This window comes from Paramisgurnus dabryanus, chromosome 9 (assembly GCF_030506205.2).
Source record: "Paramisgurnus dabryanus chromosome 9, PD_genome_1.1, whole genome shotgun sequence".
Taxonomy (NCBI): domain Eukaryota; kingdom Metazoa; phylum Chordata; class Actinopteri; order Cypriniformes; family Cobitidae; genus Paramisgurnus; species Paramisgurnus dabryanus.
This window is the reverse complement of record NC_133345.1, coordinates 3940904-3961736: the sequence shown is the minus strand read 5'-3', so window position 1 is coordinate 3961736 and position 20833 is coordinate 3940904.

Below are 20833 nucleotides of genomic sequence, written 5' to 3'. Positions count from 1 at the left end.
TGGGGCAATTGAAAAATAGTCCATAAGGGCCATTGCTGGTCATATTCAAATCCTTGTGTGTTTTTTGTTATTGCAACAGTCTCTGTATGTCGGGCACCTGTAGAGGACTTAGGGTGAAAGCAGTGTTGGCAGATGTCCATAAGGAGTGAATTGTGGACTTGAAATACCAGCATTCAAGCAAAGAGAACATAAACACAAGTCCACTGCCAATCACACACCCACGAAACATCCAGTCCCACCAAAAGTGCAGGGCAAATAAATGAACTTGACAAAATCTTTGCTGTTCCTTTGGCCAGGTTTGTTTCTACCTGAGCCTGGTTGAGATGATACTCAGTCTGTAGAATCGTCTGTTGCACCAAATCCATGGTGTCAGTCAATGACTGTGTGCTGTGTTCGCTGAAAGTGTCTCCCCACCACAGAGAGACATGTGTCTAATGGGATCCTACCCAGGATATTTATCTGACATTTTAAAAAGTCCTCTGTAACCTATTGGCAGAAGGTTATTTTTTTGTAGAATAGTCAGACCTCCATAGGTGAAGGAATTCCTCACACTGACAATGCACCACTGTATGTGGGACATCTGAAGAACATCATACACATGATCATACAATGGCTGAACACTGAAGAACTTGACTTTCATTGGACGAAAATGGTTGTGAAAAATTACAAAAACAAATGACATTATTAGAGGTTTCATAATAGTAGGTGCGAATGGTAAAAGGTCTTATTTCTCTTTTCAAAGTAATTTCCCATAAGATGATCCCATTTAAATACCAATTTCTTCTCTATTATGCATCTCTTGTATAGAGTGGAATTTTGATATAATCTGTGTATTTTAAAGGAAGAGTGGCAAAAGTTTTTAACTGACATATTTAGCAGTGGTATACATCATTAAAACATATAATAACAATACTATTCAAATATAATACAAATACATGTAATTATATGTATATAAAATACAGATATTTATACTAAGGTATATATATAATATGATATATCTATATGATATATGACTATATTTTAATAACCATATTATTAGTTCAGAACACTGAAATGCAAGTTAACAATGTAGATCTAAAACTTCAGTAAAACAAATTAAAACATACCTAGAAAAACTTAAACAAACAGATTCTGAATTTCTTATTTAACCATTGTTCACAAATTCTATACATATACGTTGGCAAAGTCACATTCAATGGTTATAAGTCTGATTGAGAATCAGTTGGCTGATCAATAGAAGTGCACTTCAGATCTAACCATTTTCTAAAGTTTGGAATGTCATTAGACATGTTTGCAACCACATCAAATGGCTTAATTCTTCACTTATCTTATTCTCAAATAGGTCTTATTTAGAGTTTTCAGGTAGAGTTTCTACCTTCAATTTATTCAATCAGAGACAAAAACCTTAATTTGTGACTATAACCATGCATATGTCCTACGTACACTGTAACATTTCACGTAGTTCAAAAGAAAAATGCAAACATAGTTTTTATATTAAAAATAAAATTAGCATCATGAGAAGCTCTTTGATTTCCTATGTGTGAGATGCTAAATGGTTTTGCATGTATGACAAACTCTAGAGTTTGGATTCTTAGTCATTAATCATACATATGTGTGATGTTTTCAGCCTGGATAGTTTTAAAACTTTTACCAGGTAACAGTGTTATGTTGTTTCAATGGTGAAAATATGTGCATTATAAGTTCATGCCTGAGAGTGGGTGGATTCTAACCTAAAACAATTTGTGTTGCACAATTTTAGTTCCGATGCTACATCAGGAGGTCATATAATGAATATAGTAGTTTATTACTTTGAGATGTGTATGACCCCTTAAAGTATCATCACACCCACCTCCTGCATTTCAGGTTTATGCCTGTATTTAGGCTCAGATACATCTCTAGTATCTGGACTCTTAAGGAGTCATAGAGATCCACCTGAAAAGGAAGATGTTAAGATAACAGACAAAGAAACATGCATTTCTAAACTGTGGTCAATTTGCATTAAGACATCGCATTATCTTTAGTTTCTACTGATGTCACTACCACAAAGCTGTCAATGGCAGCATTAGGTTGTAAATTCTTCCTGTTAAGAATATTTTAATCATTACTTTTTGCAAATTAATTGTAAATTCTTCTTGTTAAGAATATTTTAATCATTACTTTTTGCAAATTAATTTCAGAGGCCAGATTAAATTGGGAATTTTCTGTTATATTTGACTATGTTGTTTCAGTATAGTCTGAGTGTATAGCACCATAAACTGCACTTGCATTTAAAACTGTGAGCATAAGAAATCCCAGTTTTGCTGGGGAAATTTCTGGATTAACTTTAAACTTAAATGGCTTTACTCTGAGTTGTTCTCAGTACCGTCAGCTCACATGTTTAACTGCTGTGATGTCTGTTTATGGTACACTTTTAAACTTTTCACATCTCTGTGACCTGTAGGACTGTAATTTCTGATGATTTAACATTTCCCACAGTTTTAACCAACTATAAAAGTACATTGACTAATCAGATTCAGTTTAAGTTGATGTTTTAAACTTATAAAAGAGTTGTTTGGTTTGCTATCTTGTGCCATAGTATTCTCTGTGTTCATGCAAAGCAAAAAACAAAAACAAAAAACAAAAGCAACAAGCAAGCAAAAGCATACACATACCCCCGTTTTGGCACGAGATAGTGGACCAAATAAATCTGAATCTAAATATTCCCCGGGCCTTTTGCTGAGTCTTAATCGTGTACGTTTGAAATGCATGTAATGCATCATTTTTCACCATATTAGGCCTGTCTGGCCATTATAATATAATGTATATTATAATATGATTATAATATAAATTACATTAAATTAAAAATAATATTCATTAAAATAATTTTATTACTGGTCTCAAGGGCTTCAAGAATAGTAAATTTGCAAAATTGAGAACATGTTCCTGTGCATTAACATTTCCACTAACAACAGCTCTCTGTTGTAAATATAAAAAGTAATCAAGGAATAGGGTGTAAAACACAAACTTTTAAGCTCTGACTGATTCAATTTAAACAGGAATTCTGTACTGTATATCATGATGTTAATCATAGCCTTAAATAACTTTGATTGATTCACAGAAAATAATGATGTATTTTATTTGTAACAGTTTCATCATTATCTTTCTGTGCATCAGTTAAAGCTTTAGCTCAATTTACCTTATTTTAGCAATGGTAATCATGCATTAATTTAGGAGTTGTAATAAAACTAGCTGGTTTCATTCTATCTACACTTATCCAGTTCTGAGTGTTCTTTAACAAAATCACTCCCATTCAATCTATATCAATCGATTTGTTTCAAATCTCTATCTCCCTACTTGCCTAATATCCAACATTTAGTTCCACACTGCATGCACTGGGCCTCTACTCCAAAAATGCTGCCTTCAATCATTTATACACTTCCATCTCTCCTTCATTCTCCATAATTACAATTATCTCCTTAATTCATCAGGTATAGTTAACACACTGATGTTTACTGCATTTAATGATCTTAAAAAGGCTAATATGAACCTTTGCTCTTGTCATATCAATCAAGTACACCCAAAATTCATATGCAAACACATTAACTTACACTGTAGTATTCAATGTTTACCCTTATTTGAGAACCAGCATAAAATTTGGAAGATGTTAATCCATTTTAAGTTTATCTTTTGTTGCTTTACCAAACAAAAGAAATTTGATTTGCTAACAAAGGGGATTTATCCTCATCCACACTGCTGTTGTCATGCTGTGTATTTCCATTAACAGAGTTATTATCGCCTGTTTTGCGCAGGTTTGTTTACATACATGGACGCATCGACTTGGGCACGGAGTTTTCTCATCTCATCCGACTGGAATTTTTTTATTCACGGATATTCGCTAATACTTTACGGGTTTCCAATATAATTGCGAGATCGTTTCGACGAGCAAATAGATAATCGCCCCAGCAATATTTCCACTTTTAGACTCAAATTTACGACTTTTCGTAACGTACCGCGATAAAAACATGCATAACCGAATCTCTCCGGACTTTCACTGAGTTTACCATTACCGCCCATTCTACAACATACGGGTGCGTTTATGCTCACCCTCAACATTTCTAAAAGGCAAATAAAATCAACTTACCAACACAGCTGCAGACAGAAAGTAGACGTTTAAACCTCCTATTTTGCGATGAATGGAATCCTCTGTTATGGTTGAAATGTCGCGCTGGAAAGCTTCCTGGAGTACCACGTCACTTTTTCGGGTGTACTACGTCACCAGAATTACGTCACCTGTGGTATACGTCATCACGTCGGGTCACCAAGCTGTAAGACGCCACCCAATTGGCCCAACGAAGGTATCCAATGGCCTGGTGAAGGGGTCTCGTGTTCTCGTTTTCCTTTAGCGCTTCTAGAAGAATAATTCCATTTATTTAATTTATTTCTCTGATCTCTGTGGTTAAATTATAATCTGACTCCAATTTAATATAGTAAGAATTAAGTGTATTATTATTATCTGTTGATCATAATTTATATGTTTGATTATTTATAAATTCCCATAGTCTTAGTTATTCGTTCATTAGGGACCCGGTATCGCACAGAGTACACGCCGGCCGTTGCGTATATCTCACGGACACAAAATTGTCAGTCTGATCTTAGTCAGAGGTTGCCGGGAAAACTAATATTTTTATGTCTGGCCGCTCCATGCTTGCTCCGATCATAAAAATAGTTACTTTAGTTTAGCACTCATGCAACTTGCTAAGGCAGGTGATAGACATAAATCTTAGAGTTTTAATGAATGTGCCCCATGCTCCATTCAACCATCAAAACACCAGTGTGATCATATCCTGACAGAATAATCTTGCGGTAATACCAGACTCCTTCTAATCTACTAGTCATAATAATTTCTGAAAGAATTAAAATAAATCAATACAATTTCCGAAGAATTAAAATGAATCAAATGTAACAATTTGTTATACCAGGCAGGTTCCAGCTTCAAACATCAATTAAAGAATATCATACAGAATATGATTCAATTTCAATTAATTAAAATGATCAACAGTTGCAAAAGTTACAAAGTCATGCCTGGCAATAGACACTCTGGCTATAGAATACTTCCATTGTGGATATAATACACCTAAAATGGTGTAGGAAGATTCTTGTTAAAGATTTCTTCCATGATGTTTTATACACACAAAGTGTGAGAGCTCCTGGTTACAGGATGCCTCCATAAGGTTTGAATACACACAAAGTGTGGGAGCTTCTGGGTACAGAATGGCTCCCAGAATGTTTTGCCAGGCCACCTTTTATACACAGCTTGAGAAAACTACCAAAATCTGGTTTGACCTGTACCAAGTGATACTAAAGAACACCTGGTCAAAATCCAGTTTGACCTGTGCCAAGTGATACTAAAGAGCACCTGGTCAAACTAGCCAGGAGTATCTTGGCAACTGGTCAAACTAGCCAGAAATATCAAGGCAAAACCCCACCTCTACAAGAAATGCATCTTCTATCCAAAGTTCTTAAACCTTAATCCATCATATCTTAGATTTATAGAAATGAGACCTTTTTACTCATCGCACCATGACCTTTAAAATAATACTAAACATTAATATTAAATAACAACTTAGAACCACATAATATGTATACATTACATCATATATTTCAGCAGATACTCAGTGATGTGAGCCTTAAGGCTAACAGTGCCAAAGCCTTTGTGATGAAGAGATTAGGAGAACAGAGAGTTGCATGTCTGTAAAGAGTTTCACCTAAGAGTCAAATTTGGGTTAGCAACACCACCTGAGGTTTAATTGTTTTATAGTGTCTCTTCATAAATAAACTTAAAGTTGATTATTTACCAGCCGTACTACACTAGACTACACTTAAGGGGACATGCCCGTGGATGACACTGGCAGTGAGTTGTGTGCGTACTCCACAACTGAGAGTTGTTGACTCCAGGACGAAGGATTCTTGGAAACCAAACATCGTAACACCCTCTCGACATCCTGATTGGCTCGCTCGGTTTGACCATTGCTCTGGGGATGGAACCCTGAAGAAAGACTAACAGTCGCTCCTAGCAATTTGCAAAACTCACGCCAAAATTTGGATACGAATTGGGGACCTCTGTCAGAGACCACGTCTGTCGGGAGGCCATGTATATGGAAGACGTGGTCAATGACAGTTACCGCTGTTTCCTTGGCTGAAGGTAATTTGGGCCTTCGAGAACCGGTCCACTACGGTTAAAATCACCGTATTACCCTGGGAGGGTGGGAGGGCGGTAATAAAGTCTAGCGAGATGTGGGACCAGGGTCTCGAAGGGACTGACAGCTGTAAAAGTAACCCATCTGGAGGTTGATTGGAAGTCTTACCAGTGGCACAAACCGAGCAAGCCAAGACGAAATCGTGAGTGTCACGAGCCATACCTGGCCACCAGAATCGTTGCTTGACTAGGAATCTAGTCCTACTAACCCCTGGATGACAGGCAACACTGGAACCATGACCCCACTGAAGGACGTCTGACCGTAACTCCTCCGGCACAAATAAGCGGTTCGGTGGGCAACGGGCCGGGGGCGTTACCCCTTCTAAGGCTGTCAACACCTTCGATTCGACCTCCCATCTGAGCGCGGAGATAATGATGGTCTCCGGTAAAATTCGCTCGGGAGTGACAGTACGATCGGAACGCTCAAAAAGGCGGGATAAAGCATCGGGTTTGATGTTCTTGGAACCCGGTCGGTAAGAAAGAGTACAATCGAAACGACAGAAAAACAAAGCCCACCGAGCCTGCCTGGAGTTAAGTCTTTTGGCGGTTCTAATGTATTCGAGATTCTTATGGTCCGTCCATACAATAAAGGGTACCCCTGACCCTTCAAGCCAGTGACGCCATTCTTCCAGTGCTAACTTGACTGCCAACAACTCTCGATTGCCAATGTCATAATTAACTTCCGCAGGAGATAAGCGATGAGAAAAATACGCGCAAGGATGAACCTTTCCGTCTGAGGATGCGCGCTGGGAAAGCACTGCTCCTACCCCCACCTCTGACGCATCGACCTCCACTATGAATTGACGTGTGCGATCAGGTGTGACGAGAATGGGAGCTGAAACAAAGCAGCTTTTCAGTTTGGCAAACGCAGCCTCGGCTGCGTCTGACCACCTGAACGTCAAACTAGGGGAGGTCAAGGCGGTCAGAGGTGCGGCTAGTTGGCTGAAATTGCGAATGAAACGCCGGTAAAAATTGGCGAACCCCAGAAATCTCTGCAGGGCCTTGCGAGACTCTGGGTATGGCCAATCAACCACAGCCTTAACCTTCTCAGGATTCATGCGAACACCCTCAGTTGAAATGATGTGTCCTAGAAAAGAAACAGACTGTGCATGAAAAACGCATTTTTCCGCCTTGACAAAAAGCCCATTCTCTAGCAACCGCAGAAGCACTCGTCGTACGAGTTGCAAATGTTCCTGGAGAGACGAAGAAAAAATCAGTATGTCATCCAGGTAAACATAAATAAACTGATGTACCATGTCTCGCAACACGTCATTAACGAGTGCTTGGAAGACTGCTGGCGAGTTCGTGAGACCGAAAGGCATCACGCAGTACTCAAAATGGCCACGAGGGGTGTTAAAAGCAGTCTTCCATTCATCCCCCTTCCTAATGCAGACCAAATGATATGCGTTACGTACGTCCAATTTAGTGAAGAGAGACGCTCCCTACAACCTCTCGAAGGCTGAAGACATCAACGGCAAAGGATAAGTATTCTTTACCGTTATGTTATTCAGCCCTCGGTAATCAATACAAGGTCGCAAGGATCCCTCCTTCTTCCCCACAAAAAAGAACCCCGCCCCCGCTGGAGAAGAGGAAGGACGAATGAACCCCGTTGCCAGAGAATCAGAAATGTATTTCTCCATGGCCTCCATCTCAGGAACGGATAGAGAGTATAACTTGCCTTTAGGCGGAAACGTACCTGGCAATAAATCTATGGCACAGTCATAGGGACGATGAGGAGGGAGAGAATCAGCCCGAGACTTACTGAACACCTCCTTCAGGTCGTGGTACTCCGCGGGCACGTTAGCCAAATCCACTGCTTCCCCCTGAAACACAGACTCAGAAACAGTAAGACACGCAGAGACAAGACAAGACTTATGACACTCCTCGCTCCAGCTGGTGACTGAGCCCAGTCTCCAGTCGATCTTAGGGTTATGGGTATGGAGCCAGGGATGACCAAGGACGATGGGAGAGAGTGAGATGTCTGTAACAAAAAAGGAGATCTTCTCGGTATGGTTGCCTGAGGTGATAAGTGTGATGGGGGCAGTGGTGTGACTGATGGTGGGTAATTCATGTCCATTGAGAGCGAAGGGTGCAATCTGGTGAGTGAGTGGGATGACGGGGATTTGTAGCTTACGTGCGAGTGAAGAGTCAATGAAATTCCCCTCTGCCCCGGAGTCCAGTAGTGCGTGGTCGGTGTGTGACTTGGTGGACCACCGTAGTTTCACCGGAAGGAGAGTAGATGTCGTCGAGGTCTTGCGAGCAGAGATCCCGCCCGATAGTAGCCTCCGTCTTACTATCGGGCTTGGTCTTTTACCGGACATCTCTGCCAGTTATGATCTGTCTCGCCACAGTACAGTGTTTCCCATACATAGGCTCTACTTGGGCGCTGCGCCCAGGTAAATTGCGACCCGCCCAGGAAAAAAAAAATCACTTTACGAATTTCCGTATTTTCTGAACTCGACTGGATGACCCGTGTTTTGTTGAGAGAGAGAAAGAGAGAGAGAGAAAGAGAGAGAGAGAGAGAGAGAGAGAGGTGTTGAGAGAGAGAGAGAGAGAGAGAAAGAGAGAGGTGGGGGTCGGGTGACCGTGAAGATGATGTACGCGTCATAAACTCATCATCCAGCGCGGCAAACTGGATCAACTGCAGCACATACGGAGCAGCCAGGGAACTACACTGCGACCAAAATGGATATGCATATGCTTATAGCATCCAAGTTGGCTTCATTTTGCGTGCAAGCACGTTTTGTCTCTCCCATTGAGTGTCCGTTCACATGCTCTCTGTTTCTCAATGAATTTGGGTGCGACGCGAAGCAAGCTCAGTGTCACATTGTATCCTTTCATGTTTCTGAACTTGAGCAGAGTTTTACCATTAGAGGTCTTTCTTCACTGAGGACGCGGGACCCGTACGGTTCCGGGTTTATATTTTAAATGGTCAGTGGGGTCCGGGTCGGTCCTAGTTCATTACTTCGGGTCCCAAGTCTGATTTGTGTGTAAAACCCGAGTCCATCGGAGAACGGCCGCGAGCGCTACCGCGCTAAAGCTCGAGTGCTGTTTCAGACCACGCGCCGCTTCATTTTCTTTATCCCATTTTTTATAATCTTACTATTAATAGACCACATATCTTTACTAAAATCTAAACAGTTTGAACAGAGATTGTAGCAAAAAGCAGTGCTTATACTGAACGAGCAAAGCTCTAGCTGACTCAGGATATAAAAAACGCAAAGCTGTAATGTAAAGTCTGTCATCGGGACAGCAAGTAGACTTTTAAATCTGAAATAATTAGTGGATTAAGCTTTTTTTAATCGGCAAAAGAGAAATAGAAAGCAGTAAAAGTGCCTATCTAATAGAAATTATTACCATTATAACATCAGTCACATTTATAATCTATAGACCTGCACTGTCTATTAATAGGCTATACATAGTATTGTATATTGAGTATGATGAAAGGGGTCATCAAATTACTTCATATATCAGTGCAAAAACAGAAAGTGTTTTCGTGGTGCTTTGACAAACAGTGTCAGCTTTGTTTATGGCAAAGAAAGTTTGGGGTGGTTAGATTAATGAACTATAATGTGAAATTAATATTAATGTTTAATAAATCAAAGTATTGTGTTGTGTCACACATTATTAGTTCTGTGTCACATGTATAGTATTTTGTCGGTGGATAATGATTGCCCTTTTCACCAGCTACCACCACAAGTAAATTTCAGATCTATGGGAAACACTGCAGTACAAACAAAGACCAAGGGATCTCCGCCGGTTCTTCTCCTCCCGGGAAAGCCGAGCTCTACCCACCTGCATGGGCTCAGGATCGGGGAGAACGTTGCTAGGTGTCTCGCTGGGAGGGCTGGACGACTCAGGTCGGCGCTGTATGCTGGTAGATCTCTTTCTACGGTCCGCTACGGTCAGCCTAGCATCGACACGGATAGCCAGATCCACCAGCCCGTTGAGAGATGTGGGTAGTTCCGAAGTGACGATCTCCCGCTGGATACGCTCCGAAAGCCCATGCAGGAAATGATCCCACTGCGCCTCCTCGTTCCACTTACACTCCGCCGCCAGGGTCCGGAACTCGATAGCGTAGTCAGATACAGTTCGGTTCTCCTGTCTGAGCTCGGTAAGGAGGCGAGCAGCTTCTCTCCCGGCGACGGAGCGGTCGAACACCCTCTTCATTTCCTCAGATAAGAGGGTGAACGAAGAACAGCAAACGTCTTTATTCTCCCACAGCGCCATCCCCCAGAGGGCAGCCTTGCCCTTCAGTAGGGAGAGAGTAAATGCCACCTTGGTCTCCTCGAGGAAAAACGATCGGGGCTGTTGAGCGAAGTGCAGAGAACAGTGAGACAGAAATGTACGGCAATAATTAGGCTCACCGGAGTATTTCTCAGGGATCGGTAACCGGGGCTCCGGATGGACACCACCCCCTGGAGGAGAAGATGGTGCGGGCGGTGTGGGTGGCGCAGTGGGAAGCGAAGGATGAGAGGAACGCTGAGAGAGCTCGGACACCTTCGTCACCATTGCATGGACGGCCTTTCGCATTTCGTTGATAGACTGGTCCTGAAGATCCATACGAGCCAGAGTTCGCTGGAAAAATTCCTCCAGCGTGGCCGTGGGTTGGTCTCCTGCTGCTTCCATGTATGGCCAGATGATTATGTAATAACACGAACTGAGCGGAAGCAGTTGCAGGTGAAATAACAATGTTTATTTATAAAACACAGAGAGAGAGAAAACACAAGCAGGGAATGTCCGGTGTTGTTGGCAATGGTGACGAGAACTACGGTGGTAGGTGGTTATTGAGTGCGGCGTTGATGGAGTGGTGAGCAGTGGTAAATCCAACCTGTGCACAGAACATCCACACGGAGACGACGACGACAACAAACAATCCACAATGCAACTCGTAATCCAAGACAGAGACGAAGAACCACACAATACGAGGACCAAACAGAAAGTGATCATCTGGCAGGGAACAGAGAGTCATGTGAGTATTTATGGAGGAGATGTAATGATGAGCAGCTGGAGCAAGACAATCAACACACAGGTGAGCGGCATCAGCCTAACGAGCACATGGCAGAGCTGTGAGTAACAAACACACACACAAACATGACACGGAGGAAACAGTGGATTTCCTACCGTGACAGGCAGAGCTTTTTCACATTTTACTCCCAAACTCTTCCAGTGTAAATCTAGAAAAAGTCCTACCTTTTTAGCCAAGCATTCACATAACACATTTTATAACCTTGTTCTTAAGTAATGAAAAGTATTAAACAAGTGCACATGATCATATTTTGCTTGAAATAATATGAGCAGCAGCTATGGTAATCCTTTTGCTTTCCTGTTTCTATCAGGATACAAGTTACAGAAGCTCCAGTATGGATCCAGCCTCACTTGTAAAGACTTCAGATGACGCCTACACTCTCAGAGACTTCAGATGATGGCAACTAGATGGACATACAAAACATTATAATGCCAAACACACACACACACACACACACACACACACACACACACACACACACACACACACACACACACACACACACACACACACACACACACACACACACACACACACACACATATATATATATGTCACAGGTCGGGGCGAACCCCTTCCTAGTTCCCACCTCGAGGAGGTCCAAAAGCCACCCCAATGGCCAGACACACAAGAGAGGAGTTATACTTAAAATAATCTTTATTAAGTTACTTAAAATAATGGGGAAAGGGCAATTTAAAACAGTAGTTTCTTCATGCCTCCAGGCGGGGCTCCCACAGGGGCAGGGGCACCGAGCCCTTGAGGTTTGCTCTCTTGAACCCGTGGCGCGCTACCCTTCTCCTGGAGGCAAATCAGAGAAAGTGATTACTATGCTGTATACTAATACTAATGCCGGCCTTCTTCTTTCTTCCCCAGGCCCGTATTGCAAGCAGAGGCGCGTACTCGAGACTGGACATTTTCTTCCTCTCCTAGGTTCGTGCTGCGAGCAAGGTGAGTGTTACACAGGACTGGACTTTTCTCCTCTTCTAGGTTCGTGCTGCAAGCGAAGGTAAGTGTTACACACGACTGGACTTTTCCTTTCTTTTCTAGGTACGTATTGTAAGCAAAGGCAAGTGTTATACAAGACTGGACTTTTCCTTCCTCTTCTAGGTACGTGCTGTAAGCAAAGTTAAGTGTTACACAAGACTGGACTTTTGTCTTTCTCTTTACTCGAGGGCAGTGGACTTAACAACAAGGAGGTTTACGCAATGTGCTTCAACTTACGGCCTCCAAGGGCAGGGGGAAAAGATGTCGAGAACAGCAGTGTAGAGCCGAACGCTTCCCTGATTCTTCCTCCACTAACGGCGTCGGACTTACAGAACAGGGGCGAACCTTTGAAGAGGCTCCACACAAGGGTAATTATTTTTCCAGAGCCGTCAGCCTAATAGCCCTTTGGCACAAGTATTGGTCTTAAATCGGTCTGTTCACTTCAACCATCCAGATGCTTCACCACTGCCCATCCACTCGTCAAGGGAAAGGTTTCGAAAACACACGCTCAAGGGAATCCCACTTTATAAGTTTCTTCGATCCACACTCCACCGATCTCAACAGCTAGGCTCTCCTCACGACGACTCTGGTATCGAAATGGCTTCTATCGATATGGACACAGCACGACACTGCAAGCTGTTAAGTGTACACACACAAATGAAGACAAAGACTCACCCACGGAACTACACACACACTTTGTGAATTACGGACGAAGCCAAACTCGACCCAGGCCCGCCGTGTGGTTGGTTGGGTGATCTTTCTTTGTGGAGGGGATGAGATGAATAGAAGAGGAACACGGGACCCCCGGTGGCGATTCTGATGCTCCCCGGCTCGCCCACGCTTCTCTCTGCAATGGGGCCGCAATGCTACGTAGCAACTCACAACACAGGGTCAGGTGATACCTTTTGCATTCACAATACACACCACAGACTGAAAGGTTACTCACGTATATCTCTACTTCCAGGGTAGCTCCCCGGCTCGCCCATGCTTCTCTCTTCAGTGGGGCCGCAACACTTCGTGACACTCACAGCACAAAATCAGGTAATACTTTAATATCCACAATACACATCAGAGACTCACGTATATCTCTACTTCTAGTGTGGCTTCCCGGCTCACCCACGTTTCTCTCTTCAATGGGGCCGCAATGCTTCGTGACACTCATAGCACAAGATCAGGTAATACTTTAATATCCACAATACACATCAAAACCTGAAATGCTACTCACGTGTATCCTCTGCTTCCAGTATGGATCCCCGGCTCACCCACGTTTTGTGGGATTTTGATTTTACGGAGTTTTAATGTCATAGTGTTATATTTTTACTTTATGTGTGATTTATAATTTGCTGTGTTGAATACAAGAAAGTTGTCTGTGTGTGTGTAAAAGCTGAGAGGCTGTTTCAGTCCGGGGTAGAAAACTTGCAGATGTTGACAGTTAAAAATGAGAACAAAGCCCTGAAGGGAAAACACACAGAACAGATGGTTTCAATAAACAAGTTGCTTGCTTTATAACTATGTTACATTTAGAGAAAGTGAAAATTAGTATGTTTAACTAATGAATGCATTTAACCAATTTATGAACAATGGAGTATTGTTGTGTTGTTGAATAATTATGTTTTACATATTTACTGCCTACATTTCATGATGATTGTCAAAAGTGTTAAAGTTACAAAGATGTCCAAATAAGGACATAATGCCTTAGGGAACAGAATGGTCTGTGCATGTCTCTCTGTCTGTGTGTGTGTGGTATGCAACCCCCACAGGCTACAGATGTATGTGTCCAACAATTGGTGATCCCCAACGTTGTTTGAGGGAAAAGAACATTAAGAGAAGTTTCGAATTGCCTAAGATCGAGTAATTACTTCATTAAGTACTTAGTAGTAGACAGTGTAATTACATGCAACTAATTGTACTTAATATGTAACTAAGTTATGGAACAGCATGTACTTACAGATTGTAATTATGCACATGTAATAAGCTGCAACTGTTACACATATGTAACAGGTCGAGTCTGTTACAAAGCTAACTACTGGTGTAATAAAAGGTCTTGTTACATATGTGTTACAATGTAATCATATTGAAAGTACTTTGTGTAGTACTATGTAACAACAAGTACCTACATATGTTACTAGTTACATAGTTCACAGTTTAAATACATGCATTAGCTTCTTAATTACATTTAAATTACATAATATTACACAGGGATAAGCTACGCAAAATAAAGTGTATCAAGAGTGTACTTAAGTGTACTTCATGTGTATCTACATACGATCTATAACATAGTTTGAATCAACTCACTAGTTCACAGTTTAATTACATGAATTAGCTTCTTAATTACATTTAAATTACATAATATTACACAGGGATAAGCTACGTAAAATAAAGTGTATCAAAAGTGTACTTCATGTGTATCTACATACCTTATCCATGTGTAACGTAGTTTGAATCAACTCACTAGTTCACAGTTTAATTACATGAATTAGCTTCTTAATTACATTTAAATTACATAATATTACACAGGGATAAGCTACGTAAAATAAAGTGTATCAAAAGTGTACTTAAGTGTACTTCATGTGTATCTACATACCAGGGGCGTTGCTAGACATAAAGCTACACTGGGGCACAGGCCCCCAATGTTTTGCTGACTTTTTTTTGAAAGCCTGCTGTGTGCAAGAGGTGTGCAACACTTCTATACAATGTAATTTGCTTAACCCACTATTCTACTGCAACAGTTACTGCGAAAGATACATATATACAAGTGTAATCTTCATCATACCTAACATTATTAACATGTTTGGAGGCATAAATGGCATAACATGTTTGGAAATAATGACAGCAGAGAAATATTTTCTACATTATACAATGATAGCAATGATTATTAACTTATTTTTACAAGAATATTTTAAGAACCAGTCATTTTATGACTGCTATACTAAATAATCTCAGTCATAGTTACTTCTAACTGTTATGTAAGTTAGTGTCCTAGTTAAATATTAGTAAACTAAATATTAATTTCATATCTCAAAATACAGAACAGTATATCACATACATCTGTTGATTTTCTCAGCAACGATGCAATTCTATAGACTTGACAGAGGTTTTCCTGAGATTTTTCCTCTGTTTGAGACCTGACAGGGTGAGGATGTACTGTAGTTTGTCTTACCTCCTTTAAACTCATCATCTCTCCTTTCTTCTTCCCTTTCCCTGCTTTGCACAAAACATTTCTGATGTCCATCTACAGAAGCCAATAATGATCGAGTCAAAATAAGATTATTATTTAGAAACTCACTTTAGTTTCGTTATGCTTTCATAAGCACTCGCGTGGCATCACCTTTTGAAGGCGGATACGTGCGGTGAACGCAAACGCTTGGCCATGGATACGTGCGTGCACGCGTCAATGCGACTACTTCATCGCTTTTAGAAGCCTAAATTGGGTAACTACTTTGCATAAAGATCCGTTATTGCCGCGATTGTCTTTGTAAAGGAATACACTAGTTAACTGCTAAAATTTAAACTTGAGATTTACACCGGGGCACAAAAGATTTACACTGGGGCACGTGCCCCAGTAAAAGGGGTCTAGCGACACCCCTGCTACATACCTTATCCATCTGTAGCGTAGTTTGAATCAAGTCCTACATATGATATGTTACTAGTTACATAGTTCACAGTTTAAATACATGCATTAGCTTCTTAATTACATTTAAATTACATATTATTACACATAAGCTACGTAAAATAAAGTGTATCAAGAGTGTAGTAGAGCGACGCGATCTCAATCATTTCAATGGAAACCGGGTGACTTCCAGTGGCATGAGAAAAAGTGACTGTTGGCGACCGTATGGGTGTGTCCAGCGACGCGAGAAAGTTAAAAGTTTAACTTTATGCAAATGTCGATCGAATTTCGGGAGCGACTACCAATAAGAATGAAGCAGAGAAGTTCACGTCATCCTTCTCTCGTCAGTTACTGGCATGGATGGTACTCATTTGTTTATGACAAGCAGATTTAGAAAAGCCTCATTGAAAGAGACGGGCGACACACAGCGATTACATCGCTAGCTGTCTAAATATGGCTTTAGCTTATAGCTAACGTTACTGTTAGCCTGTTATATTGACAAATTAATGCGCAATTGTTTTGTTAAATATATTAATGTTTGTATATGTGGTACTAGTTAAATAAAAGATATGGAAACGGAAGACACCCCCTTTAAATGCTGAGTGTTTATGTAAGGGAAAATCCACGGCTAGCCATGCATTAAATGGTTTTAATGCACGACGTAGGTTGCCTTTGCGAAGTGCATTAAAACCCTTTAATGCATGGCTAGCCGTGGATTATCCCGTTTATATCTTGGTTATTTGACAAGTTAAAGCTGTAATTAATGTTTACAGTGTAATTTTTTAACAGACGGGTAAAATGATGGTCATTTTCTTAAGTTAAGGCTCGCACTCCGTCCGCTTTAAATGAAGTAGTGCCATTTGTATTGCTTATATTTAAATGAATTATCACATTTATTTAAATTCATTATTAAAAGAGAGAGACAGAGAACTGAAAGAGGACCCGAGGGAGAGAGAGAGAGATGCGTGCGTCTCTTCTTTAAAGTCTATCCCCTCGTTGCTTAAGCACAGGGGCGTCGCCAGGCGATTTTCCCGAGGCTTCAGCCCCGACCCAGCAAAACACAAAAACGTTATAAAAAAGTTTTTTTCACATTGTGAAAAAGTTTTGATAACGTTAGTTTCCGACGTACTTAATACGACCAAATGTCGGGTTTTTTGAGCGTTATAAATACTTATTTTCACAACGTTGCAAAAACGTTTTTGCAACGTTGTAAAAATACGTATTTATAATGTTAAAAAAAACAGACATTTGGTCGTATTAAATACGTCGGAAAAATATCGTTATCACAACCTTTTCACAACGTGAAAAAAACGTTATTAATACCTCTCATGTTGCACGTGCCGAAACGCGTTGGCCACAAATAATGCGTTAATCATCAAACCTGTGAGCTCTCAATCCTTCTGGAAGTAGACTTGTACTGTAGGTTCCGCAAAATATGTAGTAGATTTCCAGTAGGTTTTGAACTCATGTTTAACACAATTCTTCTAAGGACTCATTAGCTACACTGACAAATCACTGGAGAAAATGTCTTATGCTAAGACCTACAAGGATTTAATTTAATGCAACCTAATATGACAAAACGTCTAACTGACAAACATATAATTATAAATATTATGAACAATGAAATAATGTACAAAAAAAAAACTGTTTAATAGCTTAGATGTCATAACAGATATATCAAGTTAAAATAATTGTATACAAATAATTGTATACAAACACTGGAAACGTTTACTAAAAATAAAACAAAACTAAACAAAATGCCAAAGAAATGTAACACTTTGCATGGTAATTAAAATCATTGTAAGGTGTTAAACCAAATATTTAGTAAAACCACCTATCTCAGTTCTCAATAATGATATATTAATGTGTCAAACAAGTATGAGGATTTTAATAATTATTAAATTCATACAATAGTCCAGCAAACTGTAATTTAACACATTTGGTTTATTTTCTGGGCTAATTTGCTTGGTATGTTTTACCAATAAAGTTTAAACCGAATTTAATCTTTTAATTCAACTTACCTATCTTAATGCATTAAGAAAATGTTTAAAGGCCTGGTTTCACAGACACGGCTTAGCTAACGCTACTAGACTATGCCTTAGTTAAATTAAGATGTTTAAGCATCTTTAATAAACATGCCTTAGAAAAAAATTGTTACTGGTGTCTATCTTAAGACAAATCACTGGCACTGGTTTATTTTAAAATCTCGCATTGAAAGTTCTTTTCAATTGAGACAGCTCAAACATGTGTCTTAGTCTAGGACTATAGGCTTAAGCCTTGTCTGTGAAACTAGGGATACGCATTAATCTCATTAAGTAACGAAGTAATGTTAATACAGCAATCATATAGCTCTAAGATAATACAAGGCATGTGTTTCAAGTCATGCTCAGTTAAACAGACAATTATGATTATAAAGGAAGTTTACAGATTTCCAACCCACTGTGTATTGTTCCAATGTCTGTAAGAAGAGAGAGACGCAAGAGAGAGACGCAAGAGAGTGGCAACACTGTTGTCGGTGCTCCGTCGAGTTCATCATCTAAATCCTATTTTCCTACTATCTTGTTCCTATCTATATAATATAACTTACTAGTTCATCTTAGGAATACCTTACCGTGACGATTATTCAACAGTATCAATAACTGAAACGATTTATCGCTGGTAAACACACAGTATTAGCATATAGCCCGCTAACGTCAACAAACGGGGCAACCCTGCTCCGTGCATTGGAGCTCCGTCGAGGTCATCATCTAAATCCTATTTTCTTACTATCTCGTTCCTATCTATATAATATAACATACTAGTTTATCTTAGGAATACTTTACCGTGACGATTATTGAACAGTATTAATAAGTAAAACGATCTATCACTAGTACACCTAGTGTTAGCATATAGCCCGCTAGCATCAACAAATGAAGTCGGCTGAAGTTAGCATTTGCTCACTGTCTGTTTACTGTAAATCTGCCTTCCTTTTCGATCTAATGGCGGGCTCATCCGATGTATGTTTTTCAGACCTTTCCTCACCAGAGTGGGAAGCTGTGGAGGAGTGGTGTCCCGGCATTCGCACCAGGCGGTACAGCGTGCCTCACATCACCCTGGCTCCAGGCACCCGGAGACGACCGAGGCATGCAACGAGCGAGCACCCATCTCGATGCAGCTTCACGGACCGCGTTCGGGCGAACGGAGACGCCATTGCCCAGCATGAAAACGGTAAGACTCCACTTGTCATTGTAACCTGCACTACTTGCCACATGTACAGTTTAGCTTCTTCCATCAGCATAGAGGGGTTTACATGTGCTAAGTGTATTGAAGTAGTAAGGCTGACGGAGAAGGTTGCAGAACTAGACGCGTGTATCCAAACGCTAGTTTAGGACAGTAAGACCGCTAATGCTTATGTTACGAACACTGTTTCGGGTACGCCTCGTGTTAAGCGTAATACACATGGCTAGGTTCCCACTTCAGAGTCAAGGCGGCTGACTAACTGGGTGACTGTCAGGCGGCATAGTCACATTCGGCATCCAAATCACGTTCCTGTTTTAATATCAAACAGATTTTCTCCACTCAGCAATACACCGGCTGAGACATCTGTTAAAGGTGCCCTGGTTATTGGAGATTCTATACTCAGGAATGTTGGCATTGAGGCACCAGCCACCATAGTCGATTGTATACCGGGAGCCAGAGCGTCTGACATTAGATCCAAACTTAAAGTGCTGGCTAATGCTAAACGTAAGTTTTCTAAGATTGTTATTCACGCCGGCACGAATGACACCAGACTCCGCCAGTCGGAGATCACCAAAGATACTATTAAAGAGGTGTGTGAAATTGCAAAAACAATGTCAGACAATGTAATTTGCTCTGGTCCCCTCCCCGCCTACCGGGGGGATGAAACTTACAGTAGATTAGTGTCTCTTCATGGCTGGATGTCAAAGTGGTGCCCTCAGCATAACGTAGGGTTTATAGACAATTGGAAGCATTTCCGGGGAAGACCTGACCTGCTTAAGATACTTTTGATATTGTCTGACTATCCAGGGCCCAGGTCAGGAAACAGACAGATCGGCTTACCCATCAGTCTGTTAGCTGCCTTGACATGTCAAGATCACATATATCCCAGCACATAGAGCCTTTTTACCAGAGTACCAACACATCTCGACTGTGTCTGTTCCTCGAACAAATAAATACAGAGCACCGTTTACCTCGTCTCGTACAAATCTTATTAACATAAAATTAGAACACAATACATTAACAGATGAAACTGAAATGTTACAATTCGGCCTTCTTAACATTAGATCGCTTACCAATAAAGAACCAATTATCAATGAAATAATTACTGACCAAAACTTAGATGCACTCTGTTTAACAGAGACCTGGCTTAAAGCAGACGATTACAGCAGTTTAAACGAATCCACCCCACAAGACTATTATTAGAAACACGTTCCTCGTCTAAAAGGGAGAGGGGGTGGTGTAGCTACAATATACAATAAAATATTCAAAGTAAACCATAAATCCAACCTAAAATTTAATTCGTTTGAAATAATACTGCTAAATATGGAAATAACTGATCGTAACAACAAATGGCTTTCCTTCATTTTAGCTACCATATATAGGCCTCCGGGCCACCACACAGATTTTCTTAAAGAAATAGCGGACTTCCTATCTGACCTTACAGTCACTGTAGATAAAGCTCTTATCGTTGGTGATTTTAACATCCATGTGGATAATCCAAAAGATGCATTAGGACGTGCGTTTATGGATGTTCTAAATTCTCTCGGCATTAAACAAAACGTGTCAGGGCCCACGCATACTCGTAATCACACATTAGACTTAATTATGTCACTCGGACTCAATATTAATGACATCGAAATATCAACCCAGAGCGATGCCGTTTCAGACCATTGCCTTGTGTCATACACAATACTTCTAGATAGGACCGCTCGGTCTACAACATGCTACAGATTAGCCAGAACAATAATTTCCACCA